Below are 16,519 nucleotides of genomic sequence, written 5' to 3' on the forward strand. Positions count from 1 at the left end.
TGCCACACTCATGATGCGCTCACGGCCGTATCGCTAGTTTGGTATTACGTGACGACAATGCTAAATTTGGTATTACGTGACGACAATGGATGACGAAGGTATGTGACTGGTGTAAGCATGATACTTATGAGATGCGTCTCATGTGAGAACATGACTACATGCCACAGTCAAGGCGCCAATACAAATTGACGTGAGCCAGTGCACGTGCACGCCGACGTTCATTTCGTCACATCACGCCAGCGTTGCCACGCCAAGCGCAGGTGCTGCCATACACTCGCAGCCGCACCACGCTGCGTTGCTTAGGCGCATGCACGTTTCAGCGCGTGCGGCATCCCTCCGTCACGAAAAGAGGCAGACGCAGTGCTGTCTTGGTGAAACATCGGCGCGAAATGGAGCATGTCGTATTTCGCGGTGGTTGCTGTCGGGCCGTGTCGACGTACGCTGGTCGCGTCGGTCGCGCTTGGCGTCAGAATATAGAGTGCTCGAGTTTTCCTATCATAGCGTCGCTGTGCACAGCGTGCGCGTGCGTCGGCGTTATGTTGGAGTATATTAGACCCTTCATGATGCAATCGCGGCTGTGTTTTTAGCTCCACATATACCAAGTCTTGTGTTACGTGACGTCAATTGAGGACGAAGGTATATGACTGGTGAAAACAGGATAATCCGGACATGCGTGTCATGTAAGTACATGACAACATACCACGTTCATAGAGTTCTCGTGGCCATTTCGTTAGCTACACATATACTAAATTTGGTATCACGTGAATTCAATAAATGACGAAGGTAAGCGACACATCCAAACATAATAAACATGACGCGGAAGTCATGTACGGCATAAATTACCTCCACCTTGTAACGTTGTGCTGATTTTAAAGTGACATGTTAACCATTCGTGCTTCGCATATCATCGAATGCCACTGTACGTGGGATCTGCCAATATTTTTCGGGCATGAGCAAGATGAGTGAGTGCAACCATTCGTACGCTCGAGCTGCAGGGCAACGATCTGAGCCTAAACAGAGTGAACTTCTCAAGAATGAAGAAAAATCAGAACAAGCATTGTTGCCTGCAACAACACAGCCGCAAACTACTACGGATGACACCCTGGTGCTGAATAAAAGTAAGAAACTTCCTTCATCCTTTGACACGAATGCCGAGCGGAGATGGGAAATCCAGCGGCTGCAGATGCACCTCAACGACGAGCTAACAGACGCATCCAGTGCCTGCAATGAACGCCGCGTCGCTGTTGAAAACTATGGGCTTGGAAATGTCGGCGTTCCAAGCCAACGCCTCTTCGACTTCTCTACACTCGGCTTCAAAGTATCTTATCAAACGAAACACAGGATGGACGCCGTCCTTACTCGGATGACAGCGCCAGAGTAGACAAAACACAAGTCAAGTTGGAAGTGCAGTGGAAGGTGGTCAGTGGAGGCAAGAAACGAAACGCTGCCCGACAACGGTCGTCGTTGCTCCAATGTGACGATGGCCGCGCGAACTAAAGCTGAACAACACGGATCCATCCAGGACAACGTGAGCCCAACAAGTGAAAATTCAAAGCTCTCAGCCTGGACCCGCTTACCGATCTCGTCGCTGAGCGGGTTCGTGAAAGCAGCGACCCTCAACGTACGAGGACTGGCTTCCGGAAAGTTTGGGGCCCCAAAGCCTTTGCGTATGGATGCTTTGGGTCAAGCAGGAGTGGTGAGTTTTAGATTCGGGGCATCTAATACTCGAGGCTTGTAGTGCGGCGCCGTCCGCAAGCTTCCTCCTCCTTCTTCCACCATCTGTGCATCCCTTCCTCCTCTACACACCGCGCGCGCTTCACTCCTCCACCATCTGTGCACCCTTCCTCCTCTACACACCGCGTGCGCTTCTCCTCTTCACGAACGTTCGCTAGCTGTATAATGTAGCGCGCATGCGCCGTCACGCTTCGAGAACATCGGCAGCTGACGCGCGCGCATGCGCCGTCGCGCTTCGAGAACATCGGCAGCTGACGCGCGCGCATGCGCCGTTGCGCTTCTCCCCCTTCTCGAACATTCGACAGCTGACAGTGCATGCGCCGTCGCGCTGTATATATACTCAAGGTCGGCGCTCGCTCGCTCAGTTGCCGCTCGTCGGTTGGTTTGTACGGCGCGTCGACGTCCAAGGTTGCGGTGAAATGAATTCCAACGAATCCACAAACACAATGATCGACGTCCCTTCGACCAGCGCCGCCCTTTCGCATACGTGTGTACGTGTTCACTCATTTAACACCCCCTCCTACAACCACGTTAACCAATTTAGCCATCGACTCAAGTAAGTCGCAATTTAACACCCCATTTCACAACCACGTTAACCAATTTAGCCATCGACCCAGGTAAGTCGCACTTTAACACCCCGTTAACCAATTATATGCTCCGCATCCTCCTCAGTGTTCCCCCGAGGGAAGCTGCGGACAATTTTTTTGAATAGGGTCTGCGGTGCTTTGGACACTGCCTTTATTTTATGTTGCTCTAGTCTCGGCTGAGAGCAGTAACTTCAGTGGGTGCCGTCTCGTTTGTCTGACCTGAAACTTTTGGGAGAGGATTTTGAGACTCCCGCTAAATTCGAGAAATAGCATCCCCAGTCAAAAACCCAAGAGCGGTTTGGGTTTGGCGCAGTGGCGATGACACTATTACTTTGGGGCCTCAAAATAGTTGAAAACTCTCCTTTATTGCAGTCCAAGAAAAAAACCTGGAGAGCGTGGACGGCAACGTTTCACCGGATCCTACAGTGCCAGCGTCAGTCATAAAGTTGGTAAGTCGGCAGGGTGTGGGATCTTTTTGGGGGATAGTCTAGGTGCCACTGTCCAAAATGTCACGTCTGATTCGTCTGGAAGGTTTGTTCTTCGTGATTTTGCCCTCTTTTCCCTTTATTGGCGAGTTATTTCTTTATATTCACTTGTTGAAGTGGATGAACGCTGTGAAATATTCCAAGAAATTCGTGCTCATTGTGAATACGATCGCATAGTTAGCCTAAAGGGAGATTTTATTTGTGTGGTGAGTGCCGGTGACAAAACAAGTTCAACAAGTTTTAACGCCTCAAGCACAGTAGCGTTAAAGAATATATTATCTGACTTACACCTCGAAGATGTCGCAGGGTTTTTAGTGAAAAACTAACACTGTATACGCATTTTCACGGCTCCAGTCATGCGCGCCCAGATGGGGACAATGTGTCACTGAAATTACTTCCTATGATCATTGAGTGCGATGTCCTTCATATTTGAATTAGTGATCACTGCTTAGTATCATTTGTAAAAGGCAAAAAAACAGACGTATACCGATATTTGACTGGGGCATCAGGAAGATTAAGTGTAATTTCTTGGATCATCAGATATTTATGGACACTGTCCGAGAGCCGTTGGTAAACATAAGCAGTGAAGACAAAAAATGTGGATTGAAATGGGAACAATTTAAACAGGTTACTACATTGAAATCTATAGAGTGCTCAAGTGTAATGAAACACGCTAAGTTTGAAGAAGAAAGAACCTTATAACAACACTCATTGTTAGGCTAGTTGGTGCATTGCTACAGGAAAAAATTCCAGCCAATAAAATAACAAACACAGCAAACAAAGAAGACAGAAAAGCGGCTCGACTATCAACTGTTTTTCCAAGTACGTGTGGCTGAAGTATATGCACTCATGCGGTCACATGGTTAAGCTTTGGGTCAAGCAAGAGTGGCTCGACACACTCTAAAACTGCTTAGATGGCCATCCGTCCTCTCTGCCTTGAATCTACCCTGACAAAGTCCTGTGAGCACATGCTTGAGACGAGCTTCATCGCCCAGAATAATAGACTAAATTAATGAAAACAAAAGGGGTATTTTGGGCAGAAGCCACGAAAAATCGGCACGTGAAATACTAGAAGCTTTTCACATTTCAAATAACGGCGAAGCATGCTTCAGTGATAGCTTCGTTGGACTGCGCAGGAAGGAAGAAAACTCTCCTGGAATCATTGTTGTTATCTCCTGTGATTAGTATGACGAAGATTGCATGGAGTGGTTGTGCGTCAGTTCATTGTATTTTGCAATATTTGTTAGGAGCTTGTAGCTTGACCACGTGACCGCATGAGTACTTATACTTGAGCCACGCGTACTTGAATAAACAGTTGGTAGACTAGCCACTTACCTGTCTCCTTCTTTGTTTCCGGTGTTCGTTATTTTATTGGCTGGAATGTTTTCTGAAAAAAGAACCTTACGCTTAGATCTGGAGGAACCACTAGCAGAGCAAAGCAAAACTTCAGGCTTATTTATTAATTATATATACTCAGTAAAGCCAAAACTGAAACAAACTGACGAGAAAAAGTATCGTGGTGCGCAGATGGCGGAGAAGATGACCGCAGGAGAAAAGCCGACAAAAAGAATGCCGGGTTTCGAAAAACAAAACGCTTAGTGCAACGTTATACATCACATTGAATACATGGGTAATGTTACAAGTGAGCATAAATCTATAGAGGATGGTTTCGATGAGTACCACAGCACACTATTTGATAAAAACTAAGTGGACGTAAATGGATTCAAGAATATATTTTTAATATAATGCCAAAGAAATATTGCAGGAAAGACAGCTTAGAACGTTCTATTTCTGAAGTGGAAGTGGCAGAGAAATCACATGCCCTCCATTCGCTAAAGTCTTCAGGACCTGATGGCTTAACGGCCACCTTTTATGAGGAATCGAAACAAGAACTAGCACCGATTGTAGCAGCTGTTGTTAACGAAGATTTAGACAGAAAGGCTCAGCCACCTTCTTTACTGCTATCTCATATATTAATTCCAAAAGCTGAAGACACAGTTAAATTGTGCGAAATTGTACAGGTCAATAAGTGTATAATAAATCGACTAAACGATTTTGATGAAAGTTTTAGCAAGGAGACTGCAGACAATTAGGAATAACATTGTAGGAGACCACCAAACATATGGAATTCAAGGGCCCACTATATTCACAAACATTCAGATGGCGCGAAGTGCACTGGAGTGCTGTGATGCCACAAGCGATCACATCAAGATGATACAGATACATTTTCAAAAAGCATTTGACCGAGTACCCCAAGAAGTTCTTTTTTCCTTTGTTATACTATGTCAATGTTTTTAGGGTGATTCGGGATACAGTTCGAATGGCATATACCGGATGTAAAACTCGGCTCATCATCAACAATGTTCATAAAAAACGAATAATATTGTTACGTAAAAATGACACGAGGTGTGTCTATTTAAAATCTATATTCAAAATGATGCGTATGGCGTCGACTAAGATGGAAGCAGCACTCGCAACCGACAGAGCACTTCTTCGTTGTCGTCTTTTCACCGCTGATACGTCAGCTACGTAGCATTACCCCCCCCCCCCCGGCGGTAAAAGCGCCGTCTCGGTGCACATTAACTACGGTCTTCAGTAGGCAGGTGGTAAGGTTTTAGCCTGCTGACGTGCACAACATCACTGGGTGTGGTTGCAGGCAGGCTTGTGGTCTCAGATGCAGGAATGATCTCATAGGTGACGTCGGTTACCTGGCGGATGATACGGTAAGGACCCATGTAGCGAGACAATAACTTCTCTGATAAGCCAACTCGACGAACTGGGCACCACAGGAGAACAAGGGAACCGGGTGAGAAGTGAACGTCAGCATGCCGGCTGTCGTAGATGGCTTTCTGGGTGGCTTGCGAAGCCAAAAGTCTAGAGCGGGCGATCTGACGTGCGTGGTCGGCACGAGCAAAAGCGTCGCGTGCATATTCGGTTGACGGCGTTGTAGTGGTTGGAAGTAAGGTGTCGAGTGGTAACGTCGGATCACGGCCATAAAGCAAATAAAAGGGTGAATAACCAGTGGTGTCGTGGCGCGAAGAATTGTACGCGAAGGTCACGTGAGGTAGCGCCAGGTCCCAGTCATGGTGGTCGGAGGACACATACATCGCGAGCATGTCCGTTAGGGTCCGATTTAGCCGTTCGGTAAGGCCATTTGTTTGGGGATGGTAGGAAGTGGTCAGCTTGTGGTGCGTCGAGGAAGAGCGCAGAAGATCGTCGATCACACGGGACAAAAATGCGCGGCCACGATCTGTGAGTAATTGGCGAGGAGCGCCACGCTGTAGGATGACGTCGTGGAGCAAAAAGTCCGCAACGTCAGTAGCGGTGATGGTGGGGAGCGCTCGAGTGATGGCATACCTAGTCGCGTAGTCTATAGCAACAGCGACCCACTTGTTGCCCGATTTCGACTCGGGAAAAGGACCGAGAAGATCTATACCAACACGGAAGAAAGGTTCGGTTGGGATGGAGATCGGTTGAAGAAGTCCAGCCGGGGGCGCAGTAGGTCGCTTCCTACGTTGGCATTTATCGCAGGAGGACACGTAACGGCGAACGGACCGGGCGAGACCGCGCCAAAAGAAGCGGCGACGCACGCGGTCGTACGTCCGAGATACATCCAGATGACCAGCAGTTGGTTCATCGTGAAGCTCGTGCAGCACGGTTGAACGCAAATTTTTCGGCACGACAAGAAGGAGCTCAGGGCCATCTGGCTGGAGGCTACGACGGTACAGCGTGCCATTCAGGAGGACGTACATGCGAAGTGACGTGTCGTTCGGAGCAGATTCGAGACGGTCAATAAGTTGTCGCAGAGAAGCATCACGACGTTGTTCATCACCAATCTGAAGAAACTGGGATATTGACATGACGCTGAGGCTAGGCTCGATGTCTGGTTCGTCGGGCTGATCAACAGGGTAGCGGGATAAGCAATCGGCGTCCAGATGGAGACGTCCAGACTTATAAGCAACCGAGTAGGAATACTCTTGTAGGCGTAATGCCCAACGACCAAGTCGTCCAGTGGGGTCCTTCAGAGAAGAAAGCCAACACAGCGCGTGGTGATCTGTGATGACACGGAAAGGGCGGCCATACAAGTAAGGACGGAATTTCGAAACCGCCCAAACAAGAGCGAGACATTCCGGTTCTGTTATAGAATAATTGCGCTCAGACTTAGAAAGCAGACGGCTCGCGTACGCGATTACACGGTCGTTGCCCGCTGAATTTGCGCCAAAACTGCACCAATTCCGTGACCACTCGCGTCTGTTCGCACTTCTGTGGGAGCATCGGGGTCGAAATGTGCAAGAATAGGAGGTGTCGTTAGAACGGTGATTAGCTGAGAGAAGGCGTCAGCTTGAGGAGGGCCCCAAGAAAATGGGACGTCTTGTTTGAGAAGGTCGGTGAGTGGCCGTGCGAGTGCCGCAAAGTTTTTCACAAACCGGCGAAAGTAGGAGCAGAGGCCCACAAAACTGCGAACATCATGAACAGAGCGTGGGACTGGGAAGTTTGTTACAGCGCGTACTTTCGCCGGGTCTGGCCGTACGCCGGCAGCGTCAACAAGGTGACCCAATACGGTAATCTGACGAAGACCGAAGTGGCACTTGGAGGAATTGAGCTGCAGGCCGGCCCGTCGAAATATGGATAGAATGGTCGAAAGGCGTTCAAGGTGGGTTGCAAAGGTAGGTGAGAAAATGATCACGTCGTCCAGGTAACACAAACATGTCGACCATTTAAATCCTTGTAGGAGCGTGTCCATCATTCTCTCGAAGGTCGCTGGAGCGTTGCACAGCCCGAACGGCATGAACTTGAATTGGTAAAGGCCGTCAGGGGTAACGAAGGCGGTCTTTTCTCGGTCCATGTCATCTACAGCAATTTGCCAGTATCCAGATCGGAGGTCGAGAGATGAAAAGAAGGTGGCGCCATGGAGGCAATCAAGGGCATCGTCAATGCGTGGTAGAGGGTACACGTCTTTTTTTGTAATTTTGTTGAGGTGGCGATAATCAACGCAGAAACGCCATGAGCCGTCTTTCTTTTTTACTAATACCACGGGAGATGCCCAAGGGCTCGTTGATGGTTCGATTACGTTTTTCGTAAGCATTTTCGCCACTTCTTTCTGAATCACTTCTCGCTCAGATGCTGACACGCGGTACGGCCGACGGTGAATGGGCGCAGAGTCACCAGTGTTGATTCGGTGAGTGACAATTTTAGTCTGGCCCAAGGCACGATCGTCGGTGTCGAAAATGTCACTGTATGAGGCCAAAACTTGGCAGAGAGCGTCGGCCTGGTGAGGCGACAGCTCCGATCCAATCATGTTTCGAAACATACCATCGTCTGAGCTGGGTGACCGTGAGACTGCGCTTTGATCAGGAGCAGATCTAGCGACAACACTGACATCGTCCTCTGTTATGGCAATTAGCTGGGCTAGAGACATCTGGCAGGGCAACACTTGAGGGGTGAAACCAAAGTTAAGGAGCGGAAGTAACACACAGTTATCCGCTATGGTTGCGATGGTATAGGGCACAGTAACACTGCGCGTCAGCCGAACGTCAGTAATTGGTGTAACGATATAATCACCGTCAGGAACGGGAGGGGTCAATGACAAAGACACGTACGTGACGGCTCGAGGTGGCAGGCGAACGAAAGTGGTTGGGCTCAAGCGGCTGGTGGGCTTTGCAGAGTAGTCGGCAAAGCTTGGTAGATCAAGGCTGAGGGTACCAGACGAACAATCAATTAAGGCCGAGTGTGCCGAAAGGAAATCAAGGCCAAGTATGAGGTCATGAGGGCAGCAGGCTAGCACGGCAAAAAGGACCACGGCGTGACGACCGGCAATGCTGACACGAGCAGTGCACATTCTGATTACTGGTACAGTACCACCATCGGCAACACGTATTGCCTGCGTCGTAGATGGCGTCATAATCTTTTGTAAGCGGCAGCGTAGAGAAGCGCTCATAATAGACAGGTGCGCACCTGTGTCAATAAGGGCGGTCACAGGAACGTGGTCGACTTGTACTTCAAGCAGGCTATGGTGCGTGGGAAGAGTCAGTAGAGGATTTTCGGTCGTCATTGGTATTGCAGCTTCACCTCTATAAGCTGCAATATCTAGTTTTCCTGCTGCGGTCGTCCAGAGAAGCTCGGCGAAGAAAAGCGCCGAGGTGCCGGAGAGCGGGATTGGCGACGTAGCGGCGACGGGGAGCGAGAGCTGCGGCGACCGGACGAAGGGGCGTCAGGGTAGCGGCGACCGGGCAAAGGGGCGTCAGTGGAAGGCTCTTAAGATGACGACGAATAGAAATTGAAGGGTGTGGCGTCTGAACGTCGAGGGCTCGTCGGATGCATGAGCGCCGAGGTAGAGAAAGTCTGACGTGGTTGGTTTGACCAACGGCGGCGGCAATAGCGAGAAACGTGCCCAGGCTGGTGGCAGGAAAAACAAATAGGTCGGTCGTCGGGTGTTCGCCATTCCGAAGGGTTACGGAAGCGCATTGTTGGAGGTGAACGGCGAGCGTGTCCTCGGGAGTAGGACGGGACTTCAGGGCGAGTCAGGGGACATGCTGAGGGAAGTCCGAGGTTCGCAAACTCCTGCCTCACCACAGCTTGTATTGACGCCACTGACGGCTGTTGTTGGTCAGAGGCGAGCGTTGCGAAAACGGGTGGCTGAAAAGGAGCCGGACAGGCGGCTTCGATTTCCCGACGAACAATATGTGTGACGTTGTCATACGTGGGGGACTGGCGGGCGGCTTCACACGATGAGGTCGCGGCCGTGTTGGGCAGCCGGGTGAATCGCTGAGTGATACGGCGGCTTTTGGCTTCTTCGAACCGCCGGCACTCTTTAATGATGGCGTCGACGGTGGCAACGTTGTTGTAAACTAGTAGATTAAATGCGTCGTCTGCTATGCCTTTCAGCACATGGGCCACTTTCTCCGACTCACTCATGTGCTCGTCAATCTGGCGGCATAGGGCGATGTCGTCGTGAATGTACGCGACGTACGACTCCGTCGACGTCTGTGCACGGGCCGCCAGTTGATTCCGCGCTGCGATCTGCCGCCCAATGGTGTCACCAAAAAGGTCGCGGATCTTTTCTTTAAAGGAGTCCCAGCTCGTAATCTCCGCTTCGTGCGTCTCGAAGCACACGCGCGGTGGGCCATCGAGGTAAAAAAGCACATTGGCAAGCATAAGAGTCGGGTCCCACCTATAGCTTGCGCTGACCCGTTCGTACCGGTTGATCCATTTGTCGACGTCAACGTCATCCTGACCGGAAAAGACACCGGGATCCCGAGCAGGAGGTAGAACGACGTATTTAGAAGTCACGGTAGGGGCAGGTGGCGAAGACGAGGGTTGTTCAACCTGTGACATGGTTGGACCTATGATGATGCGGCCGTTGCGGAGCTTCGTGATGAAGAAGGGGAAGTACCCAGCACCTCCACCACAAAGATGTTACGTAAAAATGACACGAGGTGTGTCTATTTAAAATCTATATTCAAAATGATGCGTATGGCGTCGACTAAGATGGAAGCAGCACGCGCAACCGACAGAGCACTTCTTCGTTGTCGTCTTTTCACCGCTGATACGTCAGCTACGTAGCAATATCAAACATTCTCTACGACAAGGCTGTCCTCTGTCTTTCCTTCCATTTTATAATTATATAGAGTCATCTTGCCGAAAAGTCACGAAAAGCTACTGAGTATCATAAAAGGGTACAAGCCACCAGAAGCTGAAGTACGGGTACTGCCATACGCTGATGATATAGCTGTGTTTTGTAACGATTATGAAAGTATCGCTTAAACTGTAAAAACACGTGAACGTTTATTGTAATAAGCTTCGTAGTTTGATAAACTGGAGCAAGTGCGTGGAATACTGGCACAGCGAATGGCCTGCGACTCCAGAAAAACTCCATGCGCCGAGTGCTCCTCGTCGTATATCGGCGAGACGAAAAACCTACCGAAACGACTGGAGCAACACACCATTGATGTGCGGAAGTTCTACAAAGAGCGCAGCGCAGTCGCCGAACATGCTGAAACGTTAGATCACAAAATTAAGTTCGAAGCGACGGCCATCCTTGAAAGCGAGCCGAACTGGTAGAGAAGGTTGTTACTCGAGTCGTGGCACAAACAGAAGACAGCCCATATTATCAACCGCTCTCTCGGAACCCTTTTCCCAGTGTATTCACACGGACTGCGCTCCACGGCAAAACGAGAGAGAGAGGGGGGGTCACTAGCCACCCCAAAAGATCTTTGAAAATGCCGCTGCTACCTAGCCTCCGCAGTCACCCCTGAGGAAGGAACGAAGTCGGTTCCGAAACGTCGGGTTTCTTCAAAACTTTTGGTTGGAGTCTAAATCTTTTCCCAAGCGCTAGATTGCATCGTCAGAGAGCCGGAGTGCCAGATCGCATTCAGGCCTCTTCGGCATGGGAGCTGCAGAGATCGAGAACTCCACGTAGGTAGCAGAGTGATCGCAGTCTATTTTACCCCGCTTTGAAGGAAAGACTAGTTATGTGGCCAGCTCTGCCCCACTCCAACACGGAGGTAAAGAACTCTCGGGAGAGTAAAACAGTTCCTCTACTCTTGGAGTACTCATTAAAATTCTGTGACTGTTCTTTCAACGAAATTCAGAAGAATTTGGCCCCAGAGCGCACTATGTTATACTTGGCTAAGAGTCAGCTAGCCTGGAATAATGACAAAAAAATATAATCTAGGGTTTGTTCTTGCAATCTATGGATTTTTGAGGGCCAATTTAATGATAAAGAGTTACTTTGAGCTGGCATCTCTGGGTCAGAAGAATACTTTGCAGAACCGCCAGAATACACATGCACGCACGCATGCAAACACACGCACACACACACATACATTAACCACCATATTCATTAAAAGGCCTTAACTTATGGCGGTAAGATTAGTTACGAGAATACGAGCAAATTATAACACAAGTACAAAGTGCGTTTCAGAAACCTCCCTTATCCTGTCATAAGGGTGCCTTATGAAAGGTGTCCTAAACTCCTAAAGTATAAGCCCTGGATGTAAGCGTATGTAAATTTCGCTACAGAATCATTACCTCAAGAAGCAACAAATTACTTCAAAAAACCAACAACTGTATGCACAGAAGCAGGAAAGCATGAACAGTACCATTGTTCTTTTAGGCACCGGCATCTTTCGGTGAAATGGACGTTTTAGGGGCGAAGCTCCTTATGACGTGGCCTGTGCGTCCCGTTGTCGCATGTAACCACTGGTGGCACATACCCGGGAGAGCGGCCCTTAGAATGTCCGCTGGATGGCGGTACTTGTATATGATCAATAAATGATAAAGAATGTTAGATAGTGGTACTAGGAGTGTTCAATAGATACATGGACGGGCGGATGGACATACCCGAGTGAGCGGCCGGTCCTTAGAATGTCCTCTCGATGGCGGTACTTGTATATGATGAATACATGATGCAAAAATGTGAGACAGCGGTACTTGGAGTGTTCACTAAATAGACGGATGGACGGATGGACATACCCAAGACAGCGGTCTTCGAAATGTCCGCCGGATGGCGGTGCTTGTATATATGAATATGTAGAGGATGAAAATATGAGATAGCGGTACTTGGAGTGTACACTAGGTACATGGACGGACATACTGATAGACCGACGGACTGACGGACGCACTGACGTGACAGACTGACAGGCAGAGAGCGGACGGACGGACAGACAGACCGAAGAACGGATGGAAAGACGGAAGGACGGCCCCACGAACAGACGCAGAGACGGATGGACGGACGAACGAACGGATGGACGCGTGGACGGACACACGGACGGACGCACCACCGGTTGCACGGAAGGACGCATGGACGCAAAGAAGCAAGAACGAATGGACGGACGGAAGCACGGGCAAACTGACGAATTGTTCGCTCCAACAATCAGCATTCAGTCCGTGGATATGCTGCGATTTTTTTCGTCTGGTCACACTTCTGCAACTCCCATCGACGCAGGTCTTTTATATAATTTCGACGTCTTGTATGTTTTTCTTGTGTTCGACGATGTTATTCTTCTCGCTTCAGCAGTTGCTGCTTTCTTTAGCGTTTTTCAAAATTTCTGTTGTCTTTCACTAGAAATTTTTACACCTTGAGCAGCTTTACAGCATTTTTTAACGAAGTTGTGTTTATTGTGGAACGGTGCACTGAAGTGAACTTCACCGATGAATCGTCTACATCCTGACTGATTTTGTGAACAAGTACTAAGATGGTCATCGTGTGCCTTCAAAGAAAACGAAAAACGCGGCAGCAGCTTGCAATAGAATTCAACAATCGACAAACTGTGCATCCGTGAACTGAAGACGAGGCAGTTGACCAGGAACTTGAGGACTCGCCACGCTACCGTGAGAAGATCGTGCATGCGATCGTTAAGAGGCAGCATTTCTCGACTGAGCGTGGACAGCCTCTTCATCTGCGTGTCAAGTACTATCCGCCTCAGGATTGCGTCAGGGATACCAGCAGCAAGTGCGAGCGATGTTATGTCTTTAAAAACGCTGTTGCCTGTGACAGCATTTTGAAAGACAACAAAAAATGGCAGCAAATCCACGGAGTGAATGATGGAGAGTGGGGCGGAGAATTTGTCCGTTCATTTGTTCTTGCTTCCGTCCGTCCATGCGTCCGTCAGTGTGACCGTCCATGCGTCTATCAGCCCATCCGTGCGTGCGTCTGTTCGTGCGTCCGTCCCTGCGTTCGTCCATGCAGCCGCCCCTGCGTCCGTTCATGCGTCCATCCATGCATCTGTCTATGCGTCCGTTCGTCCATCTATTCAACACTCCAAGTACCACCATCTCGCATCTTTTCATCATATATTTCCCATATAGAAGCACCGCCATCCAGCGGACATTCCAAGGACTAAACAAGAGGCACACGCACACTTTCTGACGGCTTGCGCTTCGGGTCCACTTCCCACCTTTAACCACATCGAGTTCTTGGTACATACTAGTTCACTGTAATCATAGCACTGCGGCCGAACGCTCGCTAAACCTTTCGAAAACCAAGGAGGTTACGCCCAGCGAGTATGACGTAGCAAACTTTTTCAGTCAGATAGTGCTCAATGTACATGCCAATGGCTGCTAATGGGAAATGAGAGGCGGAGAATTCGGCTTTTACTTTCTTGCGGCTTGCGCTTCGTATCTACTTCCCATTTTTAACCACCTCGAGTTCATTCATGGTATATACAAGTTCATTTTATTCATGGCACTGCGGCTCAACGCTCGCTAAACCTTTCTAAAGCTAAGGAGGTTGCACCCTGGGAGTATAACGTAGCAACCCTTTCTTGTCAGATAGTGCTCAATGTACAAGCCGATGGCTGCTAATGGTGATCGCAGCCTGCGCGTTAACTAAAAGCCGAATGCTCCTGTCTCTCATTCCCCATTAGCAGCCATTGACATGTACATTGAGCACTATTTTTTATTGTTCAACAACGCACAGAAGTCTCTCACCGGCACCACCTTGGAGGTCAAAATGTCATACTTGTTACATACTACGGGGGACGAACGGGTACCGTTATAAGGAGTTTTGCCCCTAAAAAAGACACGAAATGTTCAGAAGGCTCACATTCGGACCATGAAAGCAGCCTGTCTGCAGGTCAAGAAGTATGTGAAAACAGTTCGACTGAGAGAGACAGAGAAGTGAACGTTTATTTTTGAAACGATGTTCCGAGCAATGCCCGTTGTCACCCTGAGGTAGGAGGGCTCCTTAGTCCAGGAACCCTCTGGCTTCTACTGCCCTCTTGGCCCTGGCGACGAGTTGTTGTTGGTATTCCAGGTCCTCGAGGTTGAGCTTCACCTCCCACGTTTCAATTAGGTCTTCGTTCGTCCAACCTGGTTCATTATCAATCGAGTGTCGTTGCAGATTACGCCTGGCAATACAATGACATGCACAAAGCAAGTGTGCCAGGGTATCTGGTACGCTGCAGAGCGGGCACATAGAGCTATATCTCGTTGGGTAAAGACCATGCATTATGGCCCTATGTGTATATGTGCTGCTTTGCAGGCATCTCAGGATCACGCTTCCCTCTTTTCTCAGTTTTGGGTGTATTGGAGGATATACTCGTCGCTCCAGCCTCTATTGCTGGAGTAACCACGACTAGGTGTTTTGAACAAATTCCATTTCTTCAACGATGGGTCAGATGTCCTGTGGGCAGGGTGCAGCCCGGCTGACGTGCTCGCGGGCAGCGGCGTGGGCCGCTCCATTTTCCTGCAGACCCTCGTGTACTGACATCCATATTATACAATTGTATTAGATAAGAGTGCTTCACCGTTTCAAAATGTTCACGGAATTGGCTGAGATACGGCCCTTAGCGAAGTTCCTGCAGGCCGCTTGCGAGTCGGTGAAAATCACCACGGCGTCTGTACATGTTGTGGTTGCTAAAGCGATTGCCGATTCTTCTGCTGCGTCTGAATTGAGGGCGTTGACCGTGGGCGACGCTAAATCTCGGCTTTTAGAATCTACGACGCTGACAGCGTACGTGTTTCTATGTGGATACTTGGCCGCGTCAATGTAGCGGGCGTCCGGGTCTTGCTTGAACTTTCGCTGTATAGCGTCCGCTCTAGCCTTGCGTCTACTTTTGTGAAAATTGGGATGCATGTTGCGTGGAATAGGTGCGATGGACAGCGACTCCCTAATGTACCACGTGATGCGCTTTTTCCGGTCTGCATGGGCGATGAACGTGTCGCTGTAGTTGAGCTACCGGAGCACCAACCTCCCCTTGGGCGTCAGCTTGAGCCTTTCGAGCTGGCTGTTCTTGTGCGCTTCGATGAGGTCTAGCAACGTGTTGTGGACGCCCATCTTTAGGAGACGTGTGATAGAGGCCATTGGGGAAGTCCCCGGGCTACATTAGTGGCCTTTCCTATTAAGATATTAAGTTGTTCAATTTCAGCTGTTTTCAAATTCAGGTACGGCATGCCGCACGTAATGCAGCTGGTGAACATAGCTTTCATTATACGTAGCATTTCGTGCTTTTTGAGTCCGTTTCTTTGATTCGCAATCATCTTGACGAGGTGCGTCAGTTGTGATAGTGCCCGTTGGAGTCTCGGTAGGGTGGCACCTCCCGTTCCATCCTTGTAGATTTGAACTCCAAGCACTTGCAGGGTCTCGACTTCTGGAAATATTGGCCCCTTCAGTGCTACGCTTGGGTCAGGCTCGTCGTATACAGAGGGGGTCTTCCTCTTGTTTTCGCTTTGAGGACGATGTGCTCGGATTTCTGGGGGGCCAAGCAGAGACCGCAGTTTCAGAGATTCCGCTCGATGGTATGAACGGTGGTTTGTTGGCAGGTCTCTTGTCTCCCAGTGTTCGAAGCCCTGGTCCAGAGCGTGATGTCCCAGCGTAGATCGCGTGCTGTGAATCTGGTATTTTGTCGAGAATATTTGGCAGATTGATCATAGCCACATTGAAAAGTGAAGACGAGATGACCGAACGCTGCGGTGTGCCTTTTTTGATGTCAGAAGCTTTTGCTGTGGATGTTGCATAAGCCCACGGTTGCCGTACGGTCCATCAGAAAGTTTCTGACGTACGTTGATGTTCTAATGCCGCAGCCAATGCCTTCGATGTTGTTGAGGATCGCGTCGTGACTGATTTTATCGAAGACCGCCTTGACGTCGACTCCGAGTATGAAGTACTTTCTTCGATGGGTGAAGTGACCAAGGAGGTCTTCTTTGAGTAGTAAGAGCACGTTGTGCGTCAAAAGATGCTGCCTGAAGCCGAACATGGCGTTCGGTAAGTGT

General features: G+C 49.4%; 1 protein-coding gene across 2 annotated transcripts in view; it reads left to right on the forward strand.

The window, feature by feature from the left end:
• The window catches only part of LOC119164453 (uncharacterized), a 105,416-nt gene that overhangs the window by 18,899 nt on the left and 69,998 nt on the right, over positions 1–16,519 (forward strand). For both annotated transcript variants that reach the window (XM_037416642.2, XM_075871766.1), the window contains exon 2: positions 2,694–2,770. The gene's annotated coding sequence lies outside the window, so the exon portion shown is untranslated. The remainder of the gene's footprint in view (positions 1–2,693; positions 2,771–16,519) is intronic.

The sequence above is a fragment of the Rhipicephalus microplus genome, chromosome 8 (assembly GCF_043290135.1).
Source record: "Rhipicephalus microplus isolate Deutch F79 chromosome 8, USDA_Rmic, whole genome shotgun sequence".
NCBI classification, from domain to species: Eukaryota; Metazoa; Arthropoda; class Arachnida; order Ixodida; family Ixodidae; genus Rhipicephalus; species Rhipicephalus microplus.